Genomic DNA, 13,033 nt, shown 5'->3' on the forward strand with positions numbered 1-13,033 from the left:
CACACACACACACCCATATGTATGTATGTACTTAGTCTAGGAATAAAGTATGCTAAAATGGCTGCAAATGCAAATTTAATTACAGTTAAACATAAGTTGTATGAATTACATTCTTGGGGATGGTTTTATTTGCCCATCAGAGGATTCTTGCTGTTTGACTACATTGATTTTTGGATGTTCTACATTTAAGGTTTGGGTATTTCCATTACTCTTTGAATTTGGTATTATTATATTACAGTTTGTTGTATTTTTAATTTTGTTTTACAGTAACATTTTTTTTCTTTAAGTTTTAAAAGTTGCTGGCTAGGGCTAGTTAGGAAACATTCCTTTGCATTCATTGACTGAATAGGAATTAGATTTAGCTCACTAGTGAGTGGAGCTGAGAAAAATGTTTTCTTATGTATGGTGGGATTTTGCTTTCTTGGCCTGAATGTGTCCATAAGGATTTAAAAAGGAAAAGGTTATGAATAGGTTATGAACATTCAGAAGTCATATAGCTGAAACACAGGATGTCCTTAATGGGTCATGTGCATAAATCCCATGGGCGTCTATTAAGGGAGGTTTAAGGAATCACACAGTGAAAACTTGACTTTTTTTTTCTTGTAGTTCTTACTTAAGGTATTCACTTACATTCCTTTTTACTTTTTTACAAAAGCTCTGAGTTCAAAACTGCTGTTTGACTGCATTTTGTTTGGGATTTTTTCCCACCCACCTGCCCAAATCTTGTTGTGCTTTTAAACATGGTGCTTTTTAGCTGACCTCTCCTACTGTAAATTTGAGCTTGCAAGCCCTTTCCAGTACTATTTCTATGGCACACCAAATAGATCAAAGCATAAAGCACTCTCATTAGACTTTTAAAAACTCAAGTTAGCTTCTGTTTCATGTAATCCCATTTTAACTAGGGTACATTGCAGAGTAAAGAGTGTTAATCAGAATTGTGCATTTTCTTTTCTGTATTTTCCTTGTTTTAATCAAAAGTTAACTGTTTGCATGTTTCATACTTCTTGCGGTAACTTATCCACCAAAATTCTCCACAGGAAATCCTCTGCTTCATTAAATTTTAAAACCTTTTCTTACAGAAAAATTGCATAGATGCTAAGTACACTGCAGGATTTTTTAGATTCAAACTTCTGCCTTATTTTTATTGTACAACACCATTGCTTTCACTGTATCCAGTCTTTGTACCTGAATAAAATTAAAATTAAAAAATATTTTAATATCTTTCTCTGTTTTAGCTGGAAGCATGTAAACCCCCTATCCTAAATATGGTGGTTTTCCTAATATCCGCTTTATTTAACATAGTGCTTATTAAAGCTTCTATAGCTTAGTACTTTTTTAATTTTTCCAGTGTTATTTTCCACTGCTATTTTTTTGGTTTTAACAAAGCCTTTGCTTTTTACCTCATTTACCTTATTTAACTGAAATCTAGCTTTCTTTAATAATTCCTTCACTCATACCACCACTTCTAATTTTGGCCAGTCAGTAAACGATCAGCATGTGACAGACAAATCCATGTTATAACTCCTCCCATCTTCCATTTTGCTTCTTTGATATACAAGTTTGAGTTACTGCTTTCATTATGAGTACAGACAGCAAACCTCCCAACTGTACCGAATTGCTCGGTTTTCACCGAGTTTTGGGGTCCAAATAATGGGGTGCCACGATTCCCGAGTTGGCACCCCTTCATTTACGATTTTTTGCAGCTGTTTTAAATTTTTTTTTTTCGTGCCTTTTTGAGCCGACGTCATCACTTGCGCGATGACGTCAGCACCTTCAGCCTGTCGGAATTGAGCTTGAGGGCTCACGTTCTTTCTGGCTGTTTGAATGGATCGGTGACCGCGAAAACAATTGCTGCTGCAGAGTTTTGGCTGTTTTTGCATTTGCTGATGGAGTTATGTGCATTCTGCACATAGGAAATGAACGACTACTGCTGCTGGAGAGCTTTGGCTGGTTTTTGTTTTTGCTGGTGGAGACAGACCGTGGAGTTATTTGCATGGAGGAAACGTCACTCCTTAGATCTTCCTTACATTACTAAGGCTAGTTACCTGCCCTGGGCTCGTAAAAACCTGTCTCACCTGCCCACGGAGCCTTTCCACAGCACCCACTTCAGCCAGATGGTTGTGTTTGGAACTTTGTGTGGATATGTTACGCATTGGCTAGGGACCTGCTTAAAAATGTCTGACAAAATGTCGAGTTTTCTTCACATTGGGGATATCATGCGGAAGGGTCCGTTAATGGCTTCATCAGCACTCTGGGGTAAGATTTTTTTGTCCCCTTAAAATATGTTGAATTGTTGGGGTGGTGTTATATGTTTGGAGGATCTGTTGCACTTGCCAAAAGCTATAGACCCCAGTAGGCGAGTAACGTCGGTACGTCGCCCTACAGGAAACTAAAAGCAGTGTGTGGAAAGTTAGCATTTTCACTGTGTGAGCAGATCTAGGAAGTTGAAAAAGTTCTCAAAAAGGCCCTGAGAAGCTGTTAAGTTGTAGCTTTTTGTGTGTGTGAGAAAATAATCTAATGTGTTCTTTGCAGCTAACTATTTTCTTACAGTCGTATCACTAGATCTCGCAAACCTGATTTTTGACAACTGCATATTTTTCAGTGGATTGTTTTTATACCAAGTTAAATAAAATGCATATGTTTGCAGCTAAATGCCTGACAGTTTCTTTGCACAAATGCCCCACATTTTGTAACACAGATGGCATATATATTTTTGCAGCTAAGGGCCTGACAGTTTCTTTGCCAAAATATCCACTGTTTCCAACAACTGCCTTAAATGCTTAGGTAGTCTTTACAGTATCTTTGATTTATAAAAACATTTTTCGTATGTATTTCTTTCACTGCCGAGAAATTTGGTGCAGCATTTGGTCCAGCATTAACTGTCATGGTAACAGAGGAAGTGCTTAGTGCGTATGCATTGAAAATCCTGTACCTTTCATCTCTCATTCATCATCATCATCAAATATGGAGTGAAATTTAATAAAGGGAATTTAGGACCTGTACTAGGGGCAGCATTTCTGTAGTTGTGCCGAAGCATCAATTGATAAGCAATTCTGGCCTGTGTGTTTGTTTTTGTTTTTTTTTTTTTGGGGGGGTGGGGGCTTTTAAGAGCAACTTCTGTAATGTCTCTGCCCTGTTTGCTGTCTGCTGTCTGCTGTTCTGTTAAATGTTGAGTGTGTTTTATTATGATTGCTTATGCTAATGGATTATAATATCTGTCCTTAACCATGAGGTATTTATTTTTATTGCATTTATTTTTTACATTTGATGACTGGTTAAGTGAATTGGCCCAAGACCCTTTCAAGGAGTGACCTGGCTGCAGTTGCTTATTACATATGAATTACAAGTAAGCAATATGTACATTAAACAGCAAGATAGAATGTGATGTACACTTTTACAGTTTGCAATACTTCATTGAAAGAACAGTGGGAAACAGTTTTTACACCATTATGTAAGTATGTATTTATTTATGTTAACCAGGTAAATGAGCTGGTTAGAAGAACCTTTTCATTAATGGCTCAGGCCACTAGAAAAATACATATGTGTAGTAAAACAATGATAAATGTTAAAATGCACTCTAACGTAAGTCTAACAACTGGGCTGTATTATACAAGGAATATAATTTAATAAAGTCAGGAAGGTGTATCAAAAATGCATGTATGTTTCTTGTTTTGTGTGCAAGGGGCCTATGATTTGAAAACAGCTCAAAGGTAATCTTTATCCACCACTGGCCAGATGCATTTTCTTTGGATGTGGTGTGGGTTTCAATGAATGTGAGTTTCAAGGGCAGAGACGTTTTAATGCCAAGTCTATTTTCATTGTGAGACAGTCTTGCTTTGTTTAGCAGATATAATCTAGTGTTTGTGCATTGTGCTATAAAATGTAAAAATAAAATCCAAATAATCACTGTGTAAGTAAAGCAGTATGCACACCTTACTGTTTATGGTAAATGGGGCAAAATAGCCAGGTAATGGGACATTGGAATGGCTGCAGGGGGACTCTGGTGCCATATTTTGGTTGTCTGTTCTTCAGTTTGCATTTGAAAGTTGATGTCCCACAATTCTATTGGAGTGGGCGGGGTTACACAATTATGTATGCAAATTTTATGTTAATCAGCATACAGATTTGTACCTATTTTTCATGGGCCTTGTCCAGATTTTTGATGTTTCCAGGTTGAGAGGTATGACAGACAGACCTGTACTTAATGGACATCTGTGTTTAATTTCTTTTCTGCCATCCATCCATTTACTATAATTTTCACCCATGACATTTCGAAGCATATTTTATAGCAATTCAGAATGTTTTTTTCCAATCCTATATGTCTCAAGAATCTTCTAAACAACTTCATGAGTAACCTTATTAAATGCCTTTGCCACATCACATCACTAGCCTCGCTTATTTTCGTTCAAAGTCATACCTGTTACTTTTTACTATTAACATTTCCTTCTCTCCTTAATTCCCACACCCTTCATCTTTAACTTCATCCAGAACAGTCAGCATCCTCTTTTGTATTTTTATAAAAAATATATAATCTATACTTTGCAGTGTTGTCAGTCTTCAATTTTTATCTTTTCTTTTTCTTTCAGCTTTTTCCCCATAAATACTTAGCCACATATCCCTTCATCTGTTATTCCTTTGTCTATCTATTCATTTAATATTTTGCAGAATATTCATTTTGCATTTTGATTCAGCTGTTTATTATATTCAAAACTTAATCCTTTTTTTCCTAGTACTGATTCTTCCCTTTCTTTTGTTATTTCTTCCAGTCATCTCATAGTAACCTTTTCTACAGAATTCTTAACATTTTCAGATTTTTTTTTTATACAATCTATACTTGAACTATTTCCTTTTCATACATTCTACCCACAAAGCTTTCCACAATTTCCATCATTTCTCTCGGGTTCTATCTAATATTTCCATGTTCATCACTGTGATCAGTGCTGTAGTAGCTTTAGCTATATTTGTTATATCCTGCCAATGATATAACAGCTGGCCAGCTTACAAAGCCTCAGGGCAATTTCCATGGGCCTGTGGGCAACAGTGATCAATGTGAAGATATAGGCTCTCCTTTTGAGTTGAAACTGGGTCGAAAACCTATACTTGTCCCTTCCATCTTCCTGTCTAGATTCAGCATGCTGAATCTCTTCAGGAAATGAGGTAACCTTCTTTCTTTTACCAGAAGGCATTAAACAAGAAGAATAAAAACCTGAATAAAACCCTGAGTCAGACCCAGTAAACTACTCCTGTCTAAGGATATATGAGGTGGAGTAGAGAAAACAATGAGGCTAGCAGTGTTTATAAATGGCAGCAGTAGCTCCCACTGGGTTGGGAACAACATTCTGACAAAATGGATTAGCCTTCCCTGTTCCCTGTCCTAGTACCAACTGAACTGACTAAAATTCATGTTTGGGTGCTAAGCCATTCAGAGCTTTTCTGCTAACGAAGTGTATACTCCTTTGAGGCTGTTGAGGATCGACTGTCAATTTGTGCTGATCCTTTGCTGGGCAGATACTGTAAGTTCCCTTTGGGGCAAAATAAATTTCTATTCAGTTATTTTTGTTGATTTATTGATAATTTCCTGTTCATTAAAGTTATTTTAAGACTAGGAAATTGTGTTTTAATGACCTGTCAGGAGACTGTATTGTACTTTTTAACAAGTGCTCTTTTTTTTCCTGTCCATTTAAAAGTATTGCAATTTCTCCACAAAAAAAAATATATTTTTTATTTGTTTACTTTTTTAAGGGTTGACAAATCTTCTAAAGTGTTATTTACTTTGCTTTTGTGTGAAAAAGTGACTTTTAAAGACTTTAAAATTTTACCAGCTTTTGCTGCTTGTTTTCCATGGGGAAACGGGCACCAGTTGTGGCTTGACCATGGAACAAACAATCTGTTCCAAGGTTGGTCCTTCTTCCAGCTACAAAAAAGAAAATGTTAAGCAAACTACCTTTACCACCTCAGTAGGCTAATAGTTTGCCTTAGCCACATGTGGGTGACTCTTCTGTGGTCATTTGTTGTGTACCATTTCTCTGACCACTCTTATTTTACCATGGATCCCTCTGAGGCTGCACCTATAGCCACTGTGGACTAGGGGTTAGCCACAGCCTTTGAGGCTTTTGAAGTCCCATCAGTGGGCAAGGGAGTACAACTCTTTGTCATTCCAGGGAGAGGGAAGGGAATGTTTCAAAAAGTGTAAATATTAAAAAAAAAAAAAAAAAAAAAAAAAAAAGATCAAAAATTGTGATGAAAGGGGCAAGTTGATCCAGAGAATCTTTAAGACTGTTTAGCCTTCCTTTTGCAAATTGACAAAGGGATTTTCTCTCAACAGAATTCAGGTAAACGGATATTTAAGAAGAAATGGCAAGGGAGTTCCAAAAAGAGGTCTCTCACCTTCAAAAACCAAGCAGTCAAATAAGTCTGAATGACTTTTCAGGAGACCTTATGACCCCCTCCCACCCTTGTTCCTTTTCTCTTCCAGAAAGTCTGAATCTCTGTATTTCTTTTTGGCACCATATTGTTTCAGACAAGTTGGTTCTAAAAAGCATTCATTAAGGTTGCAAACGGCAATAGGAGGAAATTCTTCCTTTCCATTCAAGAGTGCTCCTAGTGCCAAAGGAAGATAATGCTTGAAGAACAGTTCTGGAGCTTTCTTTTCTAAACGTGTTTGTGATAGCGCCCAAATTCAAAAAGTTGTCATTTCACAACCTGTTATCTATTCCTCCTTTTTCATGCTTTCTGGTAATACCAGACTTAAAGATGTTTATCACATCCCTAATCATCCAGACTTCAGAAGTTTCTTAAGGTGTTGTGGGTCTGAGTCACATCAGTTCTCTGTCTTTCACTTTCTGAACACTCTTGGTGCAGTGAATAGTCCAAAGTGTCTACCTCCAATTTATAGCTCATAGCAGCCTACATGGTATTCACATTTTTCCATGTTAAGATGACTTGCTTATCTTTGCTGAGTCTCTTTCAGATTGTCAGGATTCTCTGTCTTGCTGAGAGATCTCTTTTATAAAAGCTGGAATTCAAAGAGAATATTCAAAAGTCTTTCTTGACTCATTCAGACAAGATTTTGTTTCCTGGAATGTCAACTAAACATCCCGATTTAAAGAACTTTACTTCCATAAGAAACAGTACATCTTTATCTAGATTTGTTTCTCAGGCTTTCCACTCAGACTTTGGTCATTGCAAGGGAATACCTCAGGATTTTGGGTCTCATGAGATCTATGAGTCTCGTGATACCCCTGGCAAAACTCTACATGAGAACGATACAGTAGTATCTAAAATCTCTCTGGTCCCAGAAGCAGCACCCTTTATCTTTTCATCTCCCAGTGCTGGTGTTTGTCACAAGAAAAGTATTTTGGTGGAGACAACAGGTATCCCCTTCTCCCTCTTTGCTGTAAAACAGTCAGTCACCACAGACTCTTAGGACTTTCCTTGGGGAGCAGTTTCTGGAGGGATAAAAGTGCAAGAGGTATGGGACACCAAGGGCAGATGCAAACTCATATAAATATGAAGGAGTTGCATGACCTGATCAAGGCATTCAACACTGAGCTATTTTTTGGTCACAGGGACATCTTCAAATGGTTACAGAGAATACCTTTGTCATGTGGTACATCAACAAACTAGGGGGAGCCAGGTCGCATGCCCTTTGCAGGCTAGCCATGTTAGCTTGGGATATAACTTTACAGCACAATCTCACTCTATAGGCATCCTACATTCTGTCAGAGCAAAATTGTATGATAGACGAGCTGAGCAAGATTAGGGTGCAGACCCTCACAAATAGAAACTAGATCAGGAAGTCTTCCAAGATTTGATCCATCTCTGGGGAATTACTCAAGTAGACTTCTTCTTTGTCCTTTCTGGACAATCAACTGGCAAAATTCTGTTGCAAGATTCTGTGCAAGAAACCTGGAAGATAGGTGTGTTGTCCTTTTTTTAGACTGGAATGTTCCAGTAATCTCCTTGGTATTTTTAAAGATTTAGTAGGAATCCCCCAAGATCATTTTGGTGACTCCCTTCTGGGCTAGGCAACTGTGCTGTGGTTCCTCCTTTTAGAATTGACCAGGGGCAATTAGCACCAGTTTCCTTACAGTCTGGATCTAGTCACACAGTACCAGGGGTGTTTAATACACCCCAACACCAATCATCTTCAGTTGACTGCCTCGTTGATAGTGTCTTTTGAGGCACTTGTTTTCTGAGGACATGCAGCAGGTACTAATGGAAGCAAGAAAGCTTGGTACTAGGCGATCATATATTAGCAAATGGAAAAGTTTTTTTTTTAGTTGGTGCCAACAATATAACCAGCATCCATTCAGGGCATAGTTGTTTTCTCATTTGACACTATTTGTTTTGAGTTACTATCCTACGGCCTTTTTTATTCCTCTGTCAAGGTCATCCTCTTTCAATGAAAGGGGTTCTTGAAAGGGGTTTTGCTTAAAAGGCCTCCTAGAAAACTGGTGGCCCTTCTTTGGATCTTTATTTTGTGTTAGAGAAGCTACCACTTTCTCCATTTGTCTGACCTTGAGGTTCATAACATGGAAAACAATTTTACTGATTGCTTTGACCCCTGCAAGAAGGGTATCAGGGTTGACTCTCCATAAGAGCTTGCAACTCCATCTCATTTTCCACAGGGATAGGTTTTATTTGATAACTAATACATGTTCTTCGTGTTTCACTGTTGCAGTCATCACATTTGGGTTATCTGCCTGCAGGTAGCCCTCAGCCGGTCTGAATACCAGAGTCTTCAAATTCCTGCATTGGATGCCGTCTCTTCTTCCATGACGAACTAAAAATACAAACGACTTAAAGCAAGACAGGTTCAGATATTAGGAGAGCCAAACAAGTAAAAACTGCACCAAACTGACACACCAAATATTTATTTTAGAAATAAAAACAAAAAAAGATGAGCACTTTCACGACAAAATTTGTCGCCTCATCAGACACATAAATAAAAATTAAACCAATATTTATAGTGTAGTAAATAACTGACACTTAGGTCACATGTTTGTTAAAACTCATTACAGACTTTCTTATTAAAAGCAGATTAAAACAGGTGTAAAAATACATATAAATATAAAAAAATAATGATCAAAAAGCCCAATATACAGTTCATAAAACTACAAAGTATATAGAATATATAAAAAATGTGCATAAATACATCTCTATATAAAGGATAAATGTATAGAGAAAATGTATATACATCTCTCTCTATATATATATATATATATATATATATATATATATATATATATATATATATATAAAAAATATATAAATTAACTGTCACTATTAACGTTTCAGGCGACGAGACTTCAAAAAAGGTTTCAGAGTAAAATACCATTTAGTCCAGGATATCTCTCAGAGAATCCATTTCTGCTCAGTACTCTCTGTTATCCTAATACTAATGGGCAGGATGGTTCTAGTAATGCTTATAGGAAACAGAGTACCTTTGTCCCTATAATGTACCCAGGGATACAAACCTTTATTGATGTATGCGAGACTGGCTTTAGAAATTTGTAAGAACAAGGAACGAAAAAGAGTTTTTGTAACTTACCGTTTGTGAGAATAGAGCTTTACAAGAACTAAAGAATATGGGCTCTATCAAAGTTAAACAGGCTGATAAAGGTGGAGGGATAGTTATACTTGATAAAGAACTATATCTACAACATATGAGACTTTTGTTACAGGGCACACATACTTATCAATGTATTACTAAAACAATTGTGAATGGTGTCATGGAAAAGGTATCATATCTGATCATTGATCTACTTATGACTAATTTGATTGATGACTAATTTGATTGATGAGCAACTTTTTAAGTTTTTTAGCATTGACCATCCAGTTATCCCTAGAATATATGGCCTACCTAAGATTCATAAAAATATTGTAACACCTCCCATGAGGCCCACTGTGTCAGGAGCGGGCTGGTGCACAGAACCTCTTTCTAGATATGTGGAAGATAGTTTACATTGTCAGTTAGAAGGCTGTTATACTATATTACGAGATACTAAAATATTTTTAGAAAGATTGCATGATAGAATTACCACTATAGAAGAAGATTATTGTTTTGTCACTATGGATATAGAGTCACTATTTACATGCATACCTAATGACTGGGGAATAGAGAAAGTTAGGGAATTCCTTACGCTAAATAGATGTTATCAGAATGAGCAGATACAAGTCATTTGTAACCTTCTTGAAATTATAGTAGAAAATAACATCTTTGTGTTTGAGAATGAGTTTGTTCTCCAGAAGGTTGTCGTGACTATGGGCACTGCCTGCGCTAATAGCTACGCCTACCTAGCTCTAGTGAGTTGGGAACAACAGACAATACTTTCTGAGACCAACCCATTCCTACATAACGTTCTATGGTATGTGCGTTTTGTAGAAGATGTCTTTATGTTATGGAAAGAGAACGAGAATGAACTTGCTGATTTTGTTAATTATTTACTTACCCAAACCCAGTTCCTGAGGTTTACATACCAGCACTTTGAAATGTGACTTTCTAGAAAGAATTTATTTTGAACAGGAGATTACTTCTACTATAGAACAACAACAAAGAGGTAATAGATGTAAACCTTATTTAACAAATGGGACACAGAAGGACCATGGTGATGGCCGCACCCTAGATAATAAAGGATTTAGGATTGTATTCCAATATTCAAGTGATGTTAATGAATACACCAAAATCATTAAGTGTAACTGGCATATTCTGTATGAAGTACCAGGGCTTTTGGACAAAATTGGAAACATTCTGTCATTTTCTTTTAGAAATAACAAGTCCTTGAAGCAACACCTATGTAATAAAATGGACTTACATAGACCTATTCAATCAGTACGCTTAGGTACATTTCCATGCAGACTGTGTTCTTCATGTAAATATTTGTATAGTAATAGGACATTTACACATCCTATACGCAAATTTACTATTACAAGCTATAATTATGTTGCCTGCAGAACTGAAAACATTGTATATTTTTCCTTCTGCTAGAAATGTCATGTGTACTATGTAGGGAAGACTAATTGAATGTTCAAGGATAGGATCCTTGAGCATATCCGAGATATAAATAGTGGTAAGGAAACCAGTGCTTTAGCTAACCACGTTAAACAGAATGACCCTACACACACTTTTAGATTCTTTACCTTTACCATTCAGGTAGTTTATTCTAATACAAGAGGTGGTGATATAGAAAATTTGAGCAGAAATGGATTCTCTCATTAAATGCTGAGAGATATCCTTGACTAAATGGTATGTTTACTCTGAAACCTTTTTTGAAGTCTCGTCGCCTGAAACGTTAATAGCCACAATTAATTTATATATATATATATATATATATATATATATATATATATATATATATATATATGTGTATACATATATGTGTGTGTGTGTGTAGATGTATATACATTTTCTCTATACATTTATCCTTTATATAATGTATTTATGTACATTGTTTATATCTTCTATATACTTTGTAGTTTTTTTGAACTGTATATTGGGCTTTTTGATCATTTTGGCTTGGGAGTGGCTTCTGTGTGGAGTCTGCATGTCCTCCCCGCAGTTGGGTAGCGTTCGAAAGACATGCATGCGTAAATGGGCATGCCTTCGTTGAAGGTTGGGCGTTTCGTTAAAAAATCTACTGCCAATTATTAGTGGACTGGAGTTCTGCTGTGGCGACTCCTTACCAGGAAAAAGCCAAAAGACAAACAACATCTTTTTATATTTATACACCTGTTTTAATCTGCTTTTAATAAGAGTCTGTAATGAGTTTTAACAAACATGTGACCTAAGTGTCAGCTGAATATTTACTACAGTATAAATATTGTTTCATTTTTATTTATGTGTCTGAAGCGACAAGTTTTGTCGTGAAAGCGCTCACCTTTTTTTGTTTTTTGTTTTGTTTTTATTTCTAAAATAAATACTTGATGTGTCAGTTTGGTGCAGTTTTTACTTGTTTGGCTCTTCTTCCATGACGTCAGGTCGTCAGGGGTATAAAACATACAGTCGACACCATTACATCGGTCTTTATTGCCGTGCGGTGCCCGAAGCAGAAGCAGTTCGCAAGTGCCAGTGGCTGACTCCTGAAATTTTCGTTTTCGAGTTTCAGATCCAAAGTCTTCAAAAAAGATAAGTACCCCATTGGGGATCCTTTTTTCTTGCTCCAACCGATGTCACTAAAAGTTAACAATTGTCTTACCTGTGGAAAGCAAATACCTCATAGAGATTTTCATTTGTACTGCATCACCTGTCTAGGCCCAGACCACAATGTCCTCGCTGTCGGTTTTGTGCCTTGTTCAACCCCCGAACTATTCAGCATTGGGCTATATTTGCAGCAAATTATTTTCGTTCTCGGTCTCAGTACTCCCAAAATGGCTTTGTTAAGCCATCCAACTACCGATCTTCCAAAAAAACGTAAGGATAAAGACAGAGACAAACCGCATAGGGCAAAAAATGCTGACAACGCTTCCGTTAAGCTAGTCGCCAGGCCGCCTGTACTCAGTGAGGCGCTTTCGCAGCCCTTGATACCATCTACTTCAGATTCGCAAGCCTCTACTGAGACCCATTCGGAGTCTGGTATGCCACAAGATGCTTCTTCAACTATGGAACCTGCGGATGTCTCTACCTTGGATGGGTCCGGAGCTGTTGTGCAGGTACTGGCTTCTGAGGGTGTATTCAGGCCTACAGACTTGCAATTTAAACATGCAATTTAAACAAACGCCATTGTCTTCATCCAGGTCTAAAACTCTCACCATGCCTAGAAAACAGACGTCCAAACCACAGGCCCAGGCCCATATGCCTAAAAAACAAATGCTTAGAATGGCTGAAGACCTTATTACCTTAATTAGGGGAAGCCAGCCTTCCTCCTCTAAGAGGCCTAGAACTGATTTTCCTTCTGATTCTTCTGATCAGGAATCTGATATTTCTGTTCCTTCTGATTACCAGGATTTGCCCTTATCTACCTGTGAGGATTCTGATGCAGACGATTCCATTCTCTATGCTTCCCCTCCAGAAGATTTTTCTTTTGGTGAAACC

General features: G+C 37.1%; 1 protein-coding gene across 1 annotated transcript in view; it reads left to right on the forward strand.

Moving 5' to 3' along the window:
- Positions 1–13,033, forward strand: part of TRAPPC11 (trafficking protein particle complex subunit 11) — a 2,455,228-nt gene that overhangs the window by 152,984 nt on the left and 2,289,211 nt on the right. The window lies entirely within an intron of this gene.

Source organism: Protopterus annectens, chromosome 2.part1 (genome assembly GCF_019279795.1).
Source record: "Protopterus annectens isolate FY-2018-M chromosome 2.part1, PAN1.0, whole genome shotgun sequence".
NCBI lineage: Eukaryota > Metazoa > Chordata > Ceratodontiformes > Protopteridae > Protopterus > Protopterus annectens.